This window comes from Lithobates pipiens, unplaced genomic scaffold, assembly GCF_037356315.1.
Source record: "Lithobates pipiens isolate NorthernLeopardFrog02 unplaced genomic scaffold, aLitPip1_a1.2 Scaffold_8, whole genome shotgun sequence".
NCBI lineage: Eukaryota > Metazoa > Chordata > Amphibia > Anura > Ranidae > Lithobates > Lithobates pipiens.
Window position 1 is genome coordinate 348,189,616 of NW_027507903.1, and position 23,157 is coordinate 348,212,772.

The 23,157-nt window shown below is 41.8% G+C and overlaps 1 protein-coding gene across 1 annotated transcript in view; it reads left to right on the forward strand.

Moving 5' to 3' along the window:
- The window catches only part of PDLIM4 (PDZ and LIM domain 4), a 262,578-nt gene that overhangs the window by 64,499 nt on the left and 174,922 nt on the right, over positions 1-23,157 (forward strand). The window lies entirely within an intron of this gene.

A 23,157-nucleotide genomic window follows, 5' to 3' on the forward strand; every position in this document is an offset into this window, starting at 1 on the left:
GTGATTTTTGGTGTGTCGGAATTGCATACGCACGATCGGAATTACCGATAGAAAGTTTTTCTGTCGGGAAAATTGAGAACATGCTATACATTTTTGGCTGGCAGAAATTCGGACAGATAAATTCCGATGGAGCATACACAAAGTCGCATTTTCCGATGAAAAGCTCTCATCGGTCTTTTTCTGGCCGGAATTCCAATCGTGTGTACGCGGTATTAGACACTTGTCACAGCAACAGGTGTCCCTACTGGAAGATTTCTCTTCACTTCATATTGTGGAGATAGCTGTAACATTTCCCATTAATTTCTGATTTCCCAGAACTGCTGCTGCACTGCTATTTGCAGATTATACCTGTTAATGGCAAATGAAGACAGATTTCTGATTTATTTATACATTGGCATAAGCCATACTGTGCTAAGAGAATGCGTACGCTTGAATTTCTCAGGCATCAGCACACTCTAAGAAAATAGTTGATGAGAACCTTATGTGAACTAAGCCATATATGCTATTTATTTTGGCCACCATGGATTACAAGTTTATTACTTAATTGCATCATTCAGGAGGTCATACAGTATCTCACAATGCATTTCTATTGCCTGTGTGATGCAGTATGAAGTGGATGATTTTACTTTTATCCAACTGAACTGTATTCAACACCTTCCAGTTCTGGTATGATGTGATAGAAAAAAATGGTTTCTAGCAGCGTTTTGGAGCTGGTCCACACAGATTGTATAATTGTTTCACACTATTTCCAATACCAGTGATTCACAAATGTATGTCTCACAAACATATGTTTGCCCTTGTACACACGGTCAGAGATTCCGACGGAATGTGTCCTATCAGACCGTTTTGTCGGATAATCCGACTGTGTGTGGTCTGCATCAGACTGTTTCCGTCGGAATATCCGACGGACCAACTTTTCCAACTTGCCGGTAAAATTTTCAGACAAAATGCTCCGATCGGACATACTCCGATCATGTGTAGCCTACTCCGACTGACAAAGTGCCACGCATGCTCAGATCAAATTCCTAGACCAAAGCTATTGGCTACTAGCCTGAACGTAGTCCCGTCATAACAAAATAACGTCATCATGTTATGTACAATCGGATTTTCAGACAACTTTGTCCGACTGTGTGTATGCAACATCACTTCTGGACCTCTTCCGGAATTAATCCGTCGGAATTACTCCGACGGATTTGGTTGTCGGAATCTCCGACCGTGTGTACAAGGGCTTTGACTTTTAAATACATGATACTTGGAATATGTTGTATAAACTTTCAAATGCACAATTTTAGGTGAGTTTTTATTCCAATAGATAATAATACAAAGACATAAACTAGGGGCTAGATCTATTAGCCAAAAAAATAAGGAAGGTACTGTGCGCTTTTGGCCCATAGTTTTGGCATTGAGGGCCCAGTAAAAATGAATCGGCATATTTAAAACTCAACATGACAAAGAATATGCATCAATTCCTTTTTAAAGGACAAAAAACAAGCATATAACACACTGTAATAAGAATAATGCATGTATAATGCTTTAAAGAAGCATTTTTAGGAAGGTGTTTGTATTCAGAAAATTTTTATGGAGTTGCAGGATTTCCAACTAACATTGCCTCTACATAAAGTAATGAAAAAACTTTGCTTTGACATTATGTTTTATAGTGTTAAAAATGTCCAGAATGGTTAGTCTATGCACGACTTTGTAAGCATATTTCTCTGTTCATCCCCCAATTTCAGATACAGTAATTTACAAAACCTATAAGACAGTGAGAAAGTAGTGATTTTTTCAGGCATTTGGGGGTTGAAAAAGCCATAAAAAAAATCAAGGAATTTATTTTAAAACATATAGAGTAATTAATGTTTACACTACCATTTGGATATTTTATACAAGCTAGTTTTATAGGTGTATAAAGGCGTATAATGTGCCCAGACTCTAGATATTTGTTCTCAGACTTGTCATTATAATTTTTATTGCTATATTTGTATTTTCACATGAGAATGACATACAGAATTTCAACAGTGCATGCAAAAATGTTTTCACTGTCAGATGTAATCTGGATGGCAATACAAAGAGAGACGCTTTTATTAAATATAAGAGATTTGTATTGGGTTTCAGTGCCCCCATAGCTCCATCAGTATCGTAATTCTAGTATATAAATTTTCTTATATGTGTACTCAGCTGTCTGCTCATAAAATGAGTGGAATGTGTGTACTGTGCTATATAAAAAGGAACGTTAGAAAGGAGAGGCAATTTAGGCCTTTTGGGGATGTACAGAAAGGATTTTAATAGAACTTCAGTTTCAATGACAGAACTATTGATGTTTAAGCTTCTGTGTAAAATATCTGTATGGTCCTACAACCTTCATAGCTAAAAAGTTGCACACTGCAGATAAGCCTAGTACACAAAGTAGATGATCTACTACAAGGATGTTGCAGTTGCACTTGCACTTTGCAAAGTAATTATCCCCAGAGCTTAGTGAAGCTTAGTGAAGCTCTACTGACTTCCATCATCCAGGCATGTTCAAAGAAAATGCATTTTTTTGGTGTTTTTTTTTTTATTATTTTCTTTGCATCTCATTGCGTATTTTTGCCAAAGTAACATATCACCACATTTAATAAGCACTGAGGAAAATTCCTTTCCAAAGTGAACTGCCTATTTGCTTTTAATAAATCATCCTCACCATTTCCGCACCTGCTGGTTTATACAGAATACTGAATGATGGTCAACACTAAAAACCCTGCAGTCTATTTTACTGTAATGTTGTCACTCTGTGACGCTTCATCCTTTAGCACACTAATGAGGAGTGTTATCATCTCCCTGCCAATCAGCAGAGGATAGGTTATCCAATTGTATGCTGTCTGAAGGAAGTGATCTTGAATTCTGCCTCCTGGTTTTGGAGACTGAAGACCTTGGTAGCCAAAAAAATTGTGTTTTTTCCCCCTGAAGGCTGGTAATTAAAAACAACAAGAATCTAAAGGGAAAGTGGGCCAAAACAAAAAAAAAAGAATAGTCAGAGTGTGACTTTTAAATGCACCCCCTACTCAAAGGCTATACTCATCTCTGCTAGCTCCTGTCAGATCTTAGCTGCGCAGCATGTTGTTGGCCACACATTTGCTGCTATAAACCCTCCTGGCTGTGCAGTTCTTCTGCACATGTACAGGTGTATATAAGTCTTCATGGGAGTAAAAATATACAGGTATCCTTTAGAAATCAGAGCAAATTCAGAAATGGAATATTTAAATGTGAAAAAATTTACAAATATTTTGCAAAATAATTATAAAATGTTCTAATTTTTTGTCCTTGTTTAACAGTGCATGCAAATTTTTTTCCAAATATAACAGTACAGTTGTGTGGTTGGGGTGGTGAATATGACACAGTCTGCAGTCATTTGTGTCTCAGCTGCTGTGACAGAGAATGAAACAACTGGAAGGCATTGTTACAAAGTTTATGAAGTTACCGTATATTTGGTTTGTTCTTTTTAGCATGCAGTTAATAGTCCCTCTTTGATGAATTGGAAGTTAGTATTAATTCACTTCCATTTTAGGAGGGGTAGTTACTTAAAGCCCCACCTACTTTTAGCCATACTTCTATTCACCCCTCTCTAATCCATCCTCCTATTTTTTCCCTTTACCTAGTGAAGGAACATATACTCACCTAAGTCCCCAGTCCAAGTTCCTCACTGCTGCTGGTTTTGGTGCAGAAGACTGCCAGTGCTAAAGTGTTACCCCTTTGACCACTGATTCCCTGCCCATGTCACAATGTCATACTCTTCTCTTTCCTACAAGGACCCTTGGCGTGCAGTACTGAGTTCCACCAGCAGGTGTCTCCTGGCAGTTTGTAACTATCGGGGGGGCTTTCCCTGCTGGTGTTATGTCATCAATGGGCCGCACTACTGGCATCCACCAACAGATGGATCTGGGCAGTATGGAGCAGACAACACTTCCTGCACTCAGGTGTTACATGAGGACAATTACTGCAGTCTCATAAATACCTAGCAAGCCCTCACATGCTTGCCTTGGTATCTCTCTCCCTGTGCCCTGACCTTGTTGCCTGTATTCTGACCTTGAACCTGCATCTGACCCGACCTGATCTCTCCCGATCCCAATCCCTATCCCGAGCCCATCCTGGACCTGTCCTACCTGTCTCCTGTTTGCCTTGGATTCCTGCTCTGCAGCCCATCAATCCGTCCTCTCCCTGTCCTGTTGGTTTCCCATCCTTACCCATCTGCTGACCCCCCTGTGTATCACCTCAGCCTGGATTCCGGTATTTCTTATTTATTTGTATGTACCATTGTTGTTTGTGGGTTTGGGGTTGGTTGTGCACTGTTATATTCAGTTACTTGTCACCTATGTAAATAAACACCATTATTATTCACGTACATGGGTTTCTGGTTTCCTCCGTGCAGTCCACACAGTCTGGTCTACTAATTCCCTGAAAGACCCCACTGGAGGCCAACCAATAGAAAGTGTCCACCTTTCATAGGCAGTGACCAAAGAAGGACCCTTCTAGGAAGGAAATGGAAAAGAAGAAATGTAGGCAATCCTAATAGTGTTTGAGCTAGGTGACTGGTGGGTGCTTTTAGTCACACTAGTAAACGATGCTGAGTTACCCATAGCACAAAAGATGAGCCATCATGGGCATTACAATGCAAATAACTTATACCTTTATTAGCGCAAAGTCGCATGCAACATATAAAGCCAATGTCTCAGGCCCCCTGAAAAGTCCCGTTCCCCAAGGCAACATAGTGACCAAACTAGGTGACAACTTGGGCCAGAGATGTCATGTAATTGTGGCTTAAGTTAAGTTGAAAAGGGCATTTAACTAGCTTTCTTTATGTTATATATATATATATATATATATATATATATATATATATATATATATATATATATATATATATATATATAGTGATCAGTTAGAGGGGGGGGTGGGAGCAGTTTGAGGGGGGTACTTTCTATTCCCGAAAAGGGCTTTCAAGTTACAGAATTGTTACAGTACAGAGAAAGAACAGAAAATAGATTCTGTTAGTTATAATATAACAACTTTTTCTGGGATGCACTACTGAAGGGACCAGCTCCCTCTCTTACTTAGGACCAGACTCCTCCTCATCTCTTCTCCCAAATACTGGAAGGCGTATGTGTTTTCTAATGATCCATCTTCATCACTGAGTGTCCACTGGTCATTACCTCCAGAATGTTCTTCTCAAACAGATCCTGTCAGGCTGCTTTCTTGCTTGATATTGAAAGGTTAGCAGCCCATAGTTCCTTCAGCCAATTTCAGCCAAATATATACAATCATTAGGACAATAAATAATCCACGGATTACCCCTAACCCATTTTGCTAACAACTTCCTAATATTCATTTTCCTCCGAATAAGTATATTTATAAATTAGAAAAACCCCAGGGAATCAATTTTTTTTTTTTAGATCTGTTTATGCCTCAGTACCTATTACAAACAAAAGGGGTAATTAGTACGAAAAGGTTGACCCAAGGTACTGTAATCTAAATATATGTATATATCAACATAATTTCTAAAGTCTCATTTCTGGCACATCCCCACCTAACAGCAAGAAAAATTGTTGGCCCAATAACTATGATGAGTAGTCTTCAATTTGAAGTTTCTTTATTTATTTATTACAGGTACTTCTATAGTGCTGACGCAGTGCTTTACATATATATTATACTTTCATGTCTATTAAAGTTAATATTTATATATTAGAATATCCTGAGTTTAAGGGCTTCTAGGACAATTGTAAAAGTGGTCCTGTCCCAGCACACTTCTATAAAATGTTTATTAAAGCTGCTGCTAACATGATGAAAGCATCTGAAGCGTGCTGTAATTCAGTACCTTTAATGTGTCATACTGTTTGAGGTGTGTCTCAGCACTTTCATAAGGACATCAATCAGATTTACAATGTAACATTTTGTATCACTTTCATCTACATCAAAATACCTGGTAAACTGAACCAGTCATAGCTTTTCTTCAATAATTTCTAGAATAGGAGAAAATTTGAATAATTTTTTTTTCTTAAGGCAGACACCAAAAACAGATTCTCAGACATAGAATGTTTCTTTGGCCCTCTACTTATTCTCACCTCTCTCCTGAAGCCCCATGGAGTAGACACAGAACGCAGAGTAGACATTGGCAGGTAAAGTTTGACATTGCCCCTACTGTACATGCACCACCAATGCGGTGTCTTCCTAATGTCGAGCCAGTGGCATGTGCATAGTAAGGTAGTCTGACTTGTGCAAAGCTCAAGTTAAGAGCTACAGAGAATAAATTGGGGATTATCTGCATTTCACATTATGAAGTGAACTCTGTTTGATACTCACAAGATCAAATTTTCCTGGCTGATTTCCTAGATTTTATTTTCACTTTGTTTCAATTAACACAGCCAAGATTCTGCTATTAAAAGTGTGCTGCTGATTGTTCTTCCTTCTTTTTACCCAACAGATCATGCATTCTTAGCAAGTTATGATCAGGGTTCTTTTAACCAACTTGAAAAACTAAAATACCTGCTAGTATTTTTTGAGTAAAAAAAACAAAACAGCAAAAATGTAATTACAAACAGAGGAATAAATTGATTCTTTAGATTGCATGCAATATAACTTCATATTTACATAAGTGCAGTTAATGTACACCATAGTTGCCAACATTGCAAAAAAATGTATAGGGACACTTTTTTGTCTGTAGGTGGATTCTTGCTATAATTAGGGGGTGGGGCATGCGCTTGAAGTCGGGACGCAGGGAGGAAAGAAAAATGTGGCATGTGGAGTGCACCGCGGCGAAAAATGGGCATGGTTTAAACAGGAAATTGGACATGGCTTAAATGGGGTGTGACTCAAAGGGGGTGTGGTTAGAGTCTGAGATGAACGAGGGATGGAGGGAGAAAGGGAGAGAGAAAGAAAGAAATAGGGAGGGAAGGAAAGAGAAAGAAGGAAAGAAAGATTGATGGAGGGACAGCAGGTCCAGATCCTACACCACAATAGCAATATGTGTATTCCAGAAAGTTTACCAAACATCTGGTGTTAGCACTTCAGTCATGGTTGTTATGGTGTCAGGATGATTGAAGCACATCATTTCTATTATTACATTGCAATATAAAATGAAATAGTTCAACTCACCATAATGCCTAATCAGTGGGATCCCTGAACGTGTCATTTGCCACGTCGCCTGCCACCAGATGCCATAAGGTGTCCCCAGCAGAGTCCCTTCTTATATCAGTTGTCCCCAGCGGAGTCCTTCCTTACATCAGGTGTCCCCAGCGGAGTGCCTCCTTAAATCAGGTGTCCCCAGTGGAGTGCTTCCTTATATCCGGTGTCCCTAGTGGAGTGCTTCCTTAGATCCGGTGTCCCCAGTGGAGTGCCTCCTTAGATTAGGTATCCCCAGTGGAGGGCCTCCTTACATTAGGTGTCCCCAGCGGAGTGCCTCCTTACATCAAGTGTCCCCAGCGGAGTGCCTCCTTACATCAAGTGTCCCCAGCGGAGTGCCTCCTTACATCAAGTGTCCCCAGTGGAGTGCCTCCTTACATCACATGTCCCAGCAGTGCCTCCTTAGATCAGATGTCCCCAGCAGAATACCTCCTTAGAACACGTGTCGCCAGTGGAGTTCCTCCTTAGATCAGATATCGCCAATGGAGTATCTCCTTACATCAGGTGTCCCCAGGGGAGTGCCTCCTTACATCAGCGGCGGTGGCCATATTTTTGGAGCCAGGCTGTGGTGCCAAAAACAGTCCCGATTTCTCAGAACAAAAGCAAAATCCCAGGATTTTAATCTGGATGGCTTCAGATCAGGACGAGGGTCCAAAACTCGGGATTGTCCCCGGAAAATCGGAACTGTTGGCAAGTATAGTAGACTTTAACCACTTGCTGCCCGCCCCACTGGGGGCGGTGTGGCTCTCGTTCTGGGTGGACGTCATACGACAGTTCAGCTGCTAAGGCTGCTTTCACACTGGGGCGGTATTCAGGCGTTACAGCGCTAAAAATAGCGCCTGTGTAACGCCTGAAAAAAAACGGCCCCTTTAACTCCAGTGTGAAAGCCGGAGGGCTTTCACACTGGAGCGATGCGCTGGCAGGACGGTGAAAAAAGTCCTGCTAGCCGCATCTTTGCAGCGGTGAAGGAGCGGTGTATTCACCGCTCCTATACCGCTCCTACCCATTGAAATCAATGGGACACCGCGGCAATACCGCCGGCAAAGCGCCGCTGCAGCGGCGCTTTGCGGGCGGGTTTAACCCCTTTTCGGCCGCTAGCGGGGGTTAAAACCACCCCGCTAGCGCCCGCACACCGCCGCTAAAACGACGGTAAAGCGCCGCTAAAAATAGCGGCGCTTTACCGCCGACGCTGCTCTCGCCCCAGTGTGAAAGCAGCCTAAGAGATGATACACTTGCAAACTACAACTGATATAAACTAAAATGAACAATGAAAAGCTAAGGATTGCAAAGATATTCGCTCAGATGCACAGAGAAATAATCGTGTGATCTGCTCCACTACACTAACTAACCCACAAAGGGAAGTCACATGATCGGGCCTGCTCTGTAGGCCTCAGCAGCAGAAGAAAATCTCTGATTGGTCAACCAAGTCACGTGTTGTTTCCGTAGTAACGAAATTTTGACATATTGTCATATTGAGGTATATATTTTTTCCTTTAAATTCATCGTAAAGAACGTTCGTACAAGTTAACGAACCTAACGTCAATTCGTATTTCGTACAAATTAAAATTATATTTCGGACACGAAATACGAAGTACGAATTAATTCTAACATGAATCGGAACAGAACGCAACAAATTTATTGACGGTGCCCATGTCTACTATCCAGTGCTATACTGAAATACTGCAGATTTCTGCATGTGAGTGGGACACTGCATAGCAGCAGAGAATATGTGCAGTTTTTGAGAGTCTATCACATAAATCCATCCAGTCATTTGTCCATCATCAGGGTGCTGAAAATTGCCAGTGCTAGCTTTATAGCACAATGATCGTAAAGCTGCACAAATTTAATAAAAGGAGAGAAAGAGGGCAAATATAACTCACAAATAAACGTCAACCACTACAGAAACTGGAAATCATTAAATCATTCTATCCCTGGATGCTTTCATAAAGATAATTTTATCCACATGAAAATCGTGATGTGCTGCACACTTGGCATTTGGTTTGGCTTGCATCTTGGCATTCCAACAGAAATGAATTTTTTTTTTATAGTATCTATCAATTACATGCAAAGCCATACATCCAATCTATTGCATAAAAGAGAAGAGAGATAGAACGTTACTGCAAAAAAAAAAAAAAGTTCCCTACTCATTCCAGATCTCCTCTGCACTAAATGTAAATTCTTTGAGAGGAAAAGGTATTGGTTGGATGGCTGAGAAAAGAGATAAGTATTTGGCTACTCTTTTCAGACTTTGCAGATAGTAGGCAGCATGATAAGCAGGTGGATCTAAAGTCAGCTTTGGACTTTAGGTACGCTTTAACATCAGAATGGGATGGGGAAAATAGATCCTAAAGTCCAGAACTAACTTTTGGTCCATCTGCCCACTATGTTGCTTATTATCTATAAAAGCTGATATGGAAATTCCAGCTCCACCCAATCCAACAGAGCTAGTTATTTTTTGGGATGTTTAAAATGTAATTGTGGCTTCAGTTGTTTTTATCTTTGGTTGCTCAAATTCCTCTTAGCCCTTGTACACACGGTTGGACATTCTGTCGGAAAATGTCCGATCAGACCGCGTTGTCGGATAATCCGACTGTGTGTGGGCTCCATCGAACTGTTTCCATCGGAATATCCGACAGACAATGTTTTAGAGCTGAGCTGTAAAATTTTCCGACAACATGATCCGATCGGACTTTGTCCGATTGTGTGTAGAGAATTCCGATCGGACAAAGTGCCACGCATGCTCAGATCAAATTCCTAGACCAAAGCTATTGGCTACTAGCCTGAACGTAGTCCTGTCATAACGAAATAACGTCATCACATTACATACGATCGGATTTTCCGACAACTTTGTCCGACTGTGTGTATGCAACACCAGTTTCAGACAAAATCCGACGGATTTTGTTGTCGGAATGTCCGACTGTGTGTACAAGGGCTAAAACTTAATGGACCATTTTCATAATTAAGATTCAGAGCTACAGTACCCAGCTTACAGTTTGGAAATTATGTTGGTACACAAATTATCAAACAGAATTTCTTTAAGGATATTGCATCAGTTCTTTCCACAGATTTCTCTGGAGATTGCAGGGATATTCCAGAAGCACGGTACTTTTCATGTGTCAACTGATCATCATTGCAATTTTTTCTGGCTCATGACAACAAAGACATTTCTACAGCATCTTTTGGATTCAAGTGTGCGATCAATCTTTTCTTCTCTTCTTGATATTACCTACGGTTATATGTGGGGATTAGCACCTTGGATCGTGTGTGTCCATTTTTTGCCTGAAGCAGTGTGTGCACCCTTGTTCTGTTTCCAGCTTCTGGGTTTATACAACCTTTTGTGTTTTGTAAAGTCTGGATGTACTCTGTAGACTAGTATGGAATTGGCAGTAACTTTCTGCAAATTCAGCTACTTGAAATTTTACACCAATTGCCTCAATGCAGTAATGGAAAGGCCTCCTTAGAAAATCCCTTGATGAACTGCATATTGCATATGACAGCCTTTCTCAAACCTTTTTACCATGAAGCAACCCTTGAAAAAATGTACACGTCCAATGGAACCCCTTCTAGTAATTATTTAATCTACAGCTCACAATACATTAACTACTTCCCAACCACCTCACGTCAATATACGTTGGCAGAAGGGCACGTACAGGCAGATTAATGTACCCATGCATTGCCCTTTAAGAGGTGGTTTGTGGGCACATGCACCCGCCGGGAGCTCCGTGACTGCAATCGCGGGTCCCGTGGACATCAGTCCACGGGGATACCCGCGATCGTCTCACAGTGAGGAAGAATGGGGAGATGCTAATGTAAACAAGCATCTCCCCGTTCTGCCTAGTGAGAGTGTCACTGATCACAGCTCCCTGTAATCAGAAGGGCTGATCAGTGACGTGTCACACACAGCCCCTCCCCCCACAGTTAGATCACTCCCTAGGACACACTTAACCCCTACAGTGCCACCCAGTGGTTGACCCCTTCACTGCCAGTGACATTTTACAGTAATCAATGCAATTTTTTAGCATTGATCGCTGTATTAATGCCAGTGGTCCCAAAAATTTGTCAAAATTGTCCGATGTGTCCGCCATAATGTCACAGTCATGATAAAAATCACTGATCGACCACCATTACTAGTAAAAAAAAAAATATCAATAAAAATGCCATAAAACTATCCCCTATTTTGTAGACACTATAACTTTTGCGCAAACCAATCAATAAACACTTATTGCGACTTTTTTTTAACCAAAAATATTTAGAAGAATACGTATTGGTCTAAACTGAGAAAAAAAAATGTTTTTTTAAAAAAAAAATTGGGATATTTATTATAGCAAAAAGTTAAAATAATGCATTTTTTTCAAAATTGTTGCTATTTTTCGTTTATAGCGCAAAAAATAAAAAACGCAGTGGTAATCAAATGCCACCAAAAGAAAGCTCTATTTGTGGGAAAAAAAGGACGTAAATTTTGTTTGGGAGCCGCGTCGCACGACTGCGCAATTGTCAGTTAAAGCAACGCAGTGCCGAATCACAAAAAGTGCTCTGGTCTTCCTGGGCTGAAGTGGTTAGCATGACCTGTAAGTCATACACAGTTTTAAAAAAAAGAATTATGATTTTGGCATTCCTAGAGTATTTGACATCCTTTTCACAACAGCCTCCTCTGCTGTCTAAGACAACATTAAAGTGAATGTAAACCTGATTTATTAAATTTGGCCCATGCACATATATCTGTAGTGTTGCCTTATCTCTCTCCAAAACCCTGTCTTGTGTCTTTCCGCTGTTTCATTCCTCTGTTATCAGCATGATAACTTCTGACAAGTTCTCAGACGGGAGATAAAAGAAGCCTGAGATTTGTGTCAGTGTGATTGCTATAAATAGATTAGCAGAGAGCTTAGCTTGTCACAGCACAGCTCTGCGAGTATCTTCATTCTTCTGCCTATGTGGAGAGGGGTTTGCCTTTCTTCCAATCAGCTGTCACACGGTGTAAGCCCAGACACCACTCCTACTGCAGAATGAAGAAGTAAAAATAAATCTAAAGAATATAGCAAATTGAAGACAGCAGATATACATATAAAACTTATGTAGGGATATTTGTTCCATCCCTGTATATCATCTGAGGCTGTTCACTTCACTGGGTATAGAAGAGGGTTTACATCCACTTTAATCTTAATAAATAAAGCATAATAATAATGCTTTAAAAGAGACACATGCTGTAAAAAATGATAGGGTCCCGTTACACTGGTGGTCTTTGGAAAATGTCTCATATATTATATGTCAATGGAAATTTATAGTTGTGATCATTTAGATGGTAGATATATCTACCAAAACTGAAGTAATTCTCTGGAGGAACCCTGATTGAGCAAGCCTGGCTTATTAAGTCATTAAAACTATTTGATATATGGAAAAGTATGTTTTCAATAAGGACATCTTCATAAGCTAGAGTAAATATAAAATACTTTGTAAAATAACCACAAATGATTATAAATGGTGTTTCTCATATTTACTGGAAACCACCCTTGAAGTGTTACTAAACCCACAACAGTAAAATCAGTCTTTATATGCAGTAAAACATGCTTGTTATACTCACTGTGGTCTTAATCCTCCTCATTGTGTAAAAAATCGAATTGATCATGTCTTCTCTGATCCTCCCCTTCTTCCACTGTCCCCAATCCATCTCCTGATATTACAGAGCCCCAGGAGGCACTCTGCACATGCTCTGTTTGGTGTGTATTGATCTATCAGACACTGATAGAAGTCACAAGACTGCTATACACTGCTGATGAGAAAAGGTATTTAAAAGTTTATATTTAGTCTAGATTCACATCTATGCGGCTGCGCTTGATGCGTTTTCAGACACGTTTTCAGTGTATTTCGCATTTTTATAACCAGCGTTTTTTATGCGTTTTTGCGTGCAGTTTTCATGCATTTTGCGTTTTACATTTTTGTTTCATTTTTTTCTCTTTAAACGCACTGTAAAACACACTGTGTATAACTGGTTGCTAAGGAGGGGGCCGGGAATCCTGCCGCTGCGTCCTTAGAAACCGATGAGTCATCAGTTGTCAGCGGGGGGTCTTGTCAGATGCATACTTCTGAGTGCCGTGTTTGTGGGATAACATAACAGTTTGACATCCTTGGTAGGACTAGGGATGTGGACAATTATTGCTCAGTTATAGACCCCAGCCATTTGTAATGGTTTAACCACTAGGCGTCCACGCTATAGCCAAAAGATGGCGCAGTGACGATGCCAATTGCCAGGAGGGTGTCCCTGGACGTCCTCCTGTTTACTTTCGCGATGCGCGCTCCTGCAAGCACGCATCAGAGAAATTCTGTGCTGGCCATGTCCCATGGACACAGCCAGTCACAGATCGCTGTACATGGCCAATCACAGCGGCCGTTTATGGCGCAATCAACATGTCCAATGATAGATAATCTCATATATAAACATATGAGATCATCTCTCATCACCGGTTCTCCCTCCTCACACAGAGACAGTGTGTGAGGAGGGAGAACGAACGGCTGTAGCGGTAAGTAAAAAAAAATAAAAAATAAAGTGCCACAGTAAATGTCAGTGGCATCTGTCCCCACTGCATCTGTCCCCAGTGCCATCTGTCCCCAGTGCCACGTATAAGAGCCATCTGTCATCAGTGCCAGGTATAAGTGCCATCTGTCATCAGTGCCACGTATAAGTGCCATCTGTAGTCAGTGCCACATGTCATCAGTGCCACATCAGTGTCACATATCATCAGTGCCATCTGTATTCAGTGCCACCTGTCAGTGTCACGTGCAATCTGTTATCAGTGTCATGTGTCATCAATGCCACATATCAGTGTCATCTTTCATCAGTGTTCACATGTCATCAGTGCCACTTATTAGTGCCATCTGTCATCAGTGCCACGTATTAGTGCCACATGCCATCAGTGCCACATCAGTGTCACGTGTCATCAGTGCCACATGTCAGTGCCATCTGTCATCAGTGCCATGTCATTGGCCTGGTGCTCCAGGGCCTTCAAAACTGTAATAGGTAGTCAACAAGTTAGATGTGTAATTTATGCTACTAGAACACCTGATGGCGCTCCCTGCATGTTGGGCCTCTCTATGTGGCTGGGCTGTGGAAAAGTCCCACACATGTGATATTGTAATACTCAGGAAGAGTAGCAGAATTTATTTTGGGGTGTCGTTTGTGGTATACACATGCCATGTGAGAGAAATAACCTATTACAATGACAATTTTGTGAAAAAATAAATAAAAAATAAAATCTTCATTTCCAAAGAATTGTGGGAAATAATGACAACATCAAAAACCTCACCATGCCTCTTACTAAATACCTTGGAATGTCTACTTTCAAAATAGGGGTCATTTGGGGGGTATTTGTACTTTCCTGACTTGTTCGGTACATCAGGTGTGATCAATCTTTTATGATTTGCACCAAAGCTTGTAGACTTTCTAACTTGCACAAAGACCAAATAAGATCCACTAATTTGGGTTATTTTTACCACAGATATGTAGCAGTATAAATTGTGGGCAAAATTTATAAAGAACAATTAATAATTTGCAAAATTTTATCACAGAAACAAAGAAAATTCTGTTTTTTTCAAACTCTTCGGTCTTTTTTCATTTATAGCGCAAAAAATTAAATACCCAGAGAATTCATTTGGGTACAGTATTACATGACTGAGTAATTGTCATTCAAAGTGTGAAAGCTGAAAATTGGTCTGTCACGAGGGGGGTTTAAGTGCCCAGTTGTCAAGTGGTTAAACTATTTTCCTGTATATATGAATACAGAACTGTAGCATGACCAAAATCTATGTACTGCTGATCTTCTTCCTCCTACTTATTAGTACTGCACACCATGGGCGTCCGTAGAACTTTTTTCAAGGGAGGGCATAATTTTAGGGTCACACATGCACCACCCCTTTTCGACAATGTCATTATCACATTATCATGGTCAGAGACTACAGACGTAGTACAGTCCCTAGGATACGTAATCCCCATGTCCCATGATGCTCTCCTAGTCTCCTTTGATTGGCCTTCAGTTATTGCCAATAGGGAAGGAAAGGAGCCCGCACCCTGATAGCGACACAACTGTGCTGAATTTATGATCTAATCCCTGATTCTGGGGGGGGGGGGGGGGGGGCACTTGACCCCACTTGCCCCTAACTGCGGACACCCATGCTGCACACTGATTACTGTTCCTTCTGCCAATTTCAGTCTACTCAGATTGACTAAAAAAACAACAAACTTTGTATGTGGCTCAGCAGTACCTGAGAAGCTGAGCTTAAAGTACATGTAAACCAATAAATGGATGGTATTTAGTTTGCTAAAGCAGCATTTCATAAATAAATACTTGTTGATCTCCTGTATTGGGACCCCTGCCTTTACACGCACATGAATTTAATGGCATCCCAGTCTTAGTCCATATGGTTCAATATTGAGCTAGCCCACCCTTTGCAGCTATAACAGCTTCAACTCTTCTGGGAAGTTTAATTTTTTATGTCTTTTTTCAATGTGATGTGTGTTATATGTGAAGTTATATATCCCAGACACCATTATTGTGGTAATATTGAAGTTTATTGAGATTTCCATACATTAGAGGGTTCTACCATTATTGTTACATTATCGATCAGTAAGTTAACACATAACAGTGCTTAGTGGCAGGCCTTTTACTGACGCTTTTTTATGTTACCTCCAGTAGTTTATGTAAATAGTAGCGTTGTGATTACTTATTATACTAAAGACTGACATGTGGCATTAATAAACATCAACAGATTTCAGTTGTGTCCTTTCAGACCTGGCCCCCAGAGACAATGTGTCTGTCTGCACACTGAGTTCATCTCCCCATTCCTGCACTCAGTGCACTGATGGGCACTGATTGGCAGCACTGACTGGCACTGATAGGCAGCACTGATTGGCAGCACTGATGGCCACTGAGTGGCAGCACTGATGGCCACTGATTGGCAGCACTGATGACCACTGATAGGCAGCACTGGTTGGCAGCACTGATAGGCACTGCTTGGTGGCATTGATAGGTGGCACTGACAGGCAGCACTGATGGGCGGCACTGATTAACCCTGAATGGCATTGTAAGGTGGCACTGATTGGCAGCACAGATGGGCACTAATTGGCAGCACAGATGGGCACTGATTGGCAGCACTGATGGCCACTGATTGGCAGCACTGATGGCCACTGATATGCTGCACTGATAGGCAGCACTGATGGGCACTGATTGTCACTGATAGATGGCACTGATAGGCAACATTGATTGTCAGCACTGATGGACACTGATATGCGGAACTGAAAGGCAGCACTGGGAACTGATTGTCACTGATAGGTGGCACTGATTGGAAGCACTGATTGGCACTGATAGGTAGCATTGGTTGGCAGCACTGATTAGCACTGACAGGTGGCACTGATGGGCACTGACAGGTGACACTAATGGGCACTGACAGGCGACATCGAATGGCACTGATCTAGGAGAGGGGGAGTTTTACATTGAGCAGTCAGCAAGGCATGTAATATCACTGCTTGCAGAGACCAGCTGTCAAACCTCAGTGGTGATATCGAGGGTGGGCGGAACCAAACGGCTATCAAACCCAAGCCAACAGGATATGGACTGGGTGGGCCGCTCCATGTATATGGCTCTGCCCCCTTTATTTCAGCTATCAAACACCAGCCAATGATTGGGCTGCTTAAGGGGGCGGGGCCACATCCATGGAGTGGCCTGCCAAGCCGTTATCAATTTGACTGGTGTTTGATGTTGGTTATTATTTGAGGGATGGGCCCTATACCGTTTGGTATAAAAATCCTCTAATGCTTCTAAAATTTTTGTGGGTTTGGCTGTAGGACCTTGTCTGGGAATTCTGATCTTTGGCATTACATGAAGCTGTATTCGGGGTGACAATTTGGATGCTAGCATGGAACCTATCTTGTCTCTGTGTATAAAATTTAGTTTTTATTCCAGTAAAAGTATTTTTCTGCTTGTGCGTGAGAGCCAACTTAAGTTCCAGCCTGGCTTTATCAAGTTGGACTATTGGAGTGGCTGAGGGTTTCTTCTGTGTTGGGCTCGAAGCGATGCGTAATCTCTTTCTAATCTCTAGATTTTGACAGTTCTTTCCCGTTTAATTTGAGCGGTCAATTGAATGATTTCCACCCTGTTGAAGGCCCTGTGGGCTACCCACACGGTATCCGCCAAGGTTCCATCAATATTGTTGAATTTAAAGTATTCCTGTAATGATTTCTCAATCATGGTGACTCTGATTGAATCAAAGAGGAGGGACTCATTCAGTCTCCAGTGCCTCTGGCCAGACTTTGGGTCATTATTACTAGGGAGTGGTCTGACAGGACCGTGTTTCTAATGTGGGAGTTTAAGACAAGTGGGATAGTGTATGTGGGAATCAGAATATGGTCAATTCTGGCATATGTGTTGGTTGGACTAGAGTAGTGAGTGAAGTCTCCTTGAGCATAACTATGTCTAGGTTCTTAGATTTATAGGAGTCAAAAACTTTCCTGCGTTTGAGAGGAGCGTTTATGCCCTGCAAGTTGTGGGAGGCGACCCTTAGGGTGTTCTTAGGGTGTGAAGTTAGCCATGGGAACAGAAGTGAGTGGTGCGGATGAATCCACCGTCACTTACCTTAGGGAGTCTCCTCCAGTATAGGTGTGTGGAAGGAGTTTTCAGTTGGAGCATTTGAAGTCTAGCACATTTAGCAGACCGGGTGCGATGACTATCTGTAGGAGACAATATAATTAGAAGATGTGTAATAGACAGGAGAGAGCGAGAGAGAGAGATGTAGAAGGAAAATAAGAGGGGGTGATTTCTCCCTAGACCGGTATCTGGCCCCTGGGTACCAATCCAGACCCCAGACCAGGGCACCCATTAGAAAAATAACATTATAGCTGTGTCAAAAAATTATAACAAAAAGTGAAAAAACCATACCATGAACAGCGACAATTCAGAAGAGTAACAGTAATGGGATTATAATTGACCCTCGTAGGGACTCTCCCTCCCCCTTGACATGTATATCATGAGGCTGTGTTCCAGCAGTGACCGCAGCGGCCATACTGGTACACGCGGCCCAGGTGGAGGCTTCTAAATGTGTCTCGAGGTCTCACCTGATGGCCGAATGAATCATCCAGGGGTGTTCTCTGGCGTTTGGGGGGACAATCCCCTCACTGTGAGCGGTCCTGGGATGTGCAGTATGATTTGGTAGGTGCCGTTGGTCTTTACCAAGCAGTACTTCACTATAGTCCCCCTTCTTTATCTAGTTTTGGGCACTATAATTCACGCATGATTCTCATTGTGCATGGGAGATCTTCCTGGTATCCTGATGTGAATTTTTCATCCCTGGCCAACACTCTAAGCCTGAATGACCCCCTAGACTGAAAAGCTGGGGGTCCATTCCATCCGGTGAGTGGGGACACAGGAGAGAGTGTTGCGCACTTCAAGTTTTGGAGCACGATCGCACTTTATAATTTGGAGCACGTCATTCACCATTATGTGGACATTCACCTACTTATGAATTGTATTCACTGTATTTATTGATACATTATTTGCATCACTGTGAGCGTTGTAATTTATTAATTTCATTTACTTACATTTTTTGTTCAACATGCCTGCTAAAAAATAATTATGTAAAGAAAAGTGTATTAGTATGGCTTTGATTCAGTGTGGCACTCAAAACAAAAGAAATCCATATGTATACAGTAGTTCTTGCCACATATTATCCATTACAGCTTTTCAACTAAATCCACATGTCTTTGCATGATGTAAATAAAGATGGAAGTTGGGGATGTAATGATTATGTCTTTGATGGAAATACTTATTTTTACTTGGAAATGTTTGTCTTCATGCAACAAAACTGTAACAAAACAAGTTAAAAAAGATATATACATAATCGTATCTGTTATACATAGGGCAGGAAAATGCAAATAAAATATATCAATAGCAACAAACCAAAAAAGTGGTATTTGGCCCATCCAGCAGCCACCTTCTCCTGTAACAGCTCCCCTTGTTTGCCAGAGACCCCTAATCCTGCCTATAACCTTATATTTAACTATTTTAGCAAGCCACTGTTTCACATGGCTGCATACAAATATTTGGCACATGCATACGATGACCATATAATATAAAGGTTTTAAGACTGCCTCCCCATCTCTAATGCCACATAAACACGATCGGAATTCCGGCCAGAAAAAGACCGATGAGAGCTTTTCATCGGAAAATGCGACCATGTGTATGCTCCATCAGAATTTAGCTGTCCGAATTTCCACCAGCCAAAAATTAATAGCATGTTCTCAATTTTCCCGACTGAAAAACTGTGTGTATGCAATTCCAACACGCTAAAAATCACGCATGCTCAGATTCAACTACAAGACAGAAGCTATTGGCTACTGGCTATTGAACTTCCTTTTTATAGTCCCGTCGTACATGTTGTATGTCACCGCATTCTAAACAATCGGAATTTGGTGTGACCGTGTGTAGGCAAGACAGCTTGAGCCGAATTCCGTCGGGAAAACCATCAGAACTTCTTCCGACGAGAATTCCGATCGTGTGTACGTGGCATAATAGCTCACAATAATTTACAAGAGTCTATCAAACCCCACCTTAAGTAAAAATAAATCAATTCTACCAGCAGAAGGATATAGGTGGGTATTGTGCCACCTGTGCAAAACATTAAGGGAAGACATATTTATAAGTTTTCAAAATGTAGATTTCTTCATAAGGAATGAGGAAATGCAAACAAAACATCAAACAAGATGGGACTTTATAGTTGCTGAAAGATCCCTTCTCAGAATGAAAGTCAAAACATTCCTAAAATGATAAAAGACATACTGGGGGTCTAGCTCCTTAAAAGCAAGTAGTTGTTCCTACACACAGTCTCAAATTGACACCCCTAAAGGTAGAGTTTCCTTCCCACATGTATTGTCATGTATAAGACAGATAATGATAATAAATCTAGTATCGGTTACTGCAGGGAATGATAACTCCTCCCATCCCCATGTGTTTCGCCTGTATTGGCTTCTTCAACGGGTTCAGGGGATGTATGTAGTTTGGAACAACTAAAGAGTAAAATGTACTGTATATACTCGAGTATAGGCCGACCCTAATATAAGCCGAGGCCCCCAATTTACCCCCCAAAAAACTGGCAAACTTATTGACTCGTGTATAAGCCGAGGGTGAGACATGCCTGTCCATCCCTGTGTGTGTGTCCGTCCATCCCTGTGTGTCCATCCATCCCTGTGTGTCCGTCCATCCCTGTGTGTCCGTCCATCCATCCCTGTGTGTGTGTGTGTCCATCCATCCATCCATCCCTGTGTGTGTGTGTGTCCATCCATCCATCCATCCCTGTGTGTGTGTGTGTCCATCCATCCATCCATCCCTGTGTGTGTGTGTCTCCATCCATCCATCCATCCCTGTGTGTGTGTGTCTCCATCCATCCATCCCTGTGTGTGTGTGTCTCCATCCATCCATCCCTGTGTGTGTGTGTATCCATCCATCCCTGTGTGTGTGTGTCTCCATCCATCCATCCCTGTGTGTGTGTGTCCATGTGTGTGTGTGTGTGTGTGTGTCCAGCCTACCTGTGTCCCGAGCCTGTGTCCCGAGCCTCCGTCCCGTGCCTTGCCTCCTTGCCTCCGTCCCGTGCCGTGCCTTGCCTCCTTGCCTCCGTCCCGTGCCGTGCCTTGCCTCCTTGCCTCCGTCCCGTGTCGTGCCTTGCCTCCGTCCCGTCCCGTGCCGTGCCTTGCCTTGCCTCCGTCCCGTGCCTTGCCAGGATCGCCGCTCTTCGTCGGCGCCTCGGCGGCCATTCTAAAATTCAAAAGCCGCGCCTCCGCCTTCGCCTGTGATAGGCGGAACACTGAATTTCCCAGCAGCCTGTGTTCCGCCTATCACGGACATCGTCTCATCCTCGTCCGTAGTACGAGGATGAGCGGATGTCCGTGATAGGCGGAACACTGACTGCTGGGAAATTGAGTGTTCCGCCTATCACAGGCGGAGGCGGAGGCGGAGGCGCGGCTTTCGAATTGTAGTATGTCCGCCGTCTGTCTGCTCGATACGCTGATCGAGCAGTCAGACGGCGATGACTCGAGTATAAGCCGAGGGGGGCACTTTCAGCCTCAAAAAAGAGGCTGAAAATCTCGGCTTATACTCGAGTATATACGGTATATACATCATATACATTCCATAAACAAAAAAACATTTATATATATATCTCTGTCTCTGCGCACTTCTCAGCAGCTCTGATTGGCATTGGTGTAAGTTAAGTTATACAAATTGTAAGTTAGCAAATGATGAATAAAGTAAAGTATAGATATAAATGTTTTTTGTTTATGGAATGTATATTATGTATATCATTTTTTCTATTTAATTGTTCCAAACGACATACATCCCCTGAATCCCTTGAAGAAGCCAATACAGGCAAAACATGTTGGGATGGGATGAGTTATCATTCCCTGCTGTAACTGATACTGGATTTACTAACATTATCTGTCTTATACATGACAGTACATGTAGGAAGGAAACTCTACCTTTAGGGGTGTCAGTTTGAGACTATGTATAGGAACAACCACTGGCTTTTAAGGGGCTAGACCCCCAGTATGTCTTTTATCCTTTTTGTAATATTACATTATTTTTATCTTTAACAATGTATTGACTATCATTCTGAGAAGGGATCTTTCAGCACCTATAAAGTCCCATCCTGTTTGATGTTTTGTTTCTAGTTACTTAGAGATGTGGTGCTGTTGTTTTCAGCCATACTCATACTCCTTCTATTGAGTGAGGAAATGTGTTTATAGGCATGTTATATATTTTGACAATCCTGCATCAATTAAGTTATTGATGTCATGAATACTGCCTAAAGTGGACCTCTCCTGCAAGAGTAGTTAACAGCAAGTACTAAAAGCTAAGTAAATACTGAATGTATAATTACTGTCACACATACGTTTGAAAAAAAAATGTGTGATTTGACCTTCCCCATTCTTTCCTTTGAAGAAATATTTGACAAAAGCCACTATACCACATCACGTGTGACTAATCACACCCAGAGATAAATAAACATGTCGCAAATCTGGGCAATTAAAATGTCTTAAAGTAGTTCTAAAGGCAGAAGTTTTCTTTATCTTAATGCATTCTACTGTGTGCACCAGCCCCCCTTAGCCCCCCCCCCCCCAATGCTTACCAGAGTCATATCTTGATCCAGTGATGTTGCATGAGAGTCTCGGCTGCCCGGGACTCTCCCACCTCATTGACTGAGACACAGCAGCCAGTGCAATTGGCTCCAGCTACTGTCAATCAAAGTCAGTGAGCAACCTATAGAACACCAACACAACTCCACAGTTGGGGAAGTAGAGACCCCCCCCGTGCCCAAAATGTAGAGTACATCAGGGGAACTTTATACATTTGCTCTGGAGGTGCCAGAAACTTCACCGGTATGGGGGGGAGGTGTCACAATACACATCCAGACTAGCTCAGGTTCCTGTTCCCCTCAACCCCCTGGTGTACTTGCTTGGGGCAATAGATGAAGAAATGTACCCAAGGGGCATGTATTATATGATCACTAGACTGATGTACCTGGCCAGGAAACTTATAGCACAGTATTGGATGGCCTACAGCTGCAGAAAGGCTGTGGGAAAATGTAATCTTATTTGGCAACCATGGTTGGACGACTCTAGCCTAGCTCCACCACAATTGGTAACGTATAGACTTCTTCGGTAAATAGTCATCAACAGATGGGGGGGAGCGAGTGAGAGAGAGACAGGAAACATAAGTCTGGTTAAGTTTAAAGGTTATGCACTAGACTTTGCGTTATCCGTGAATTGAAGAAACGTATAACACTGATTTATAACACTGATTTATCATACTTGGTCGAAAGTGCTAGTTAAACCCCCTTTCAAATTTCTCTTCTTTGGGGATTGAAAGGGTAAAATAAATTTATTATATGCACTATTGTATGCACATCTTCTGTTATTGCTCAGATGCTATCTATACCCACAGAGACATATACTACATGTATTGATTGTCTTTATAC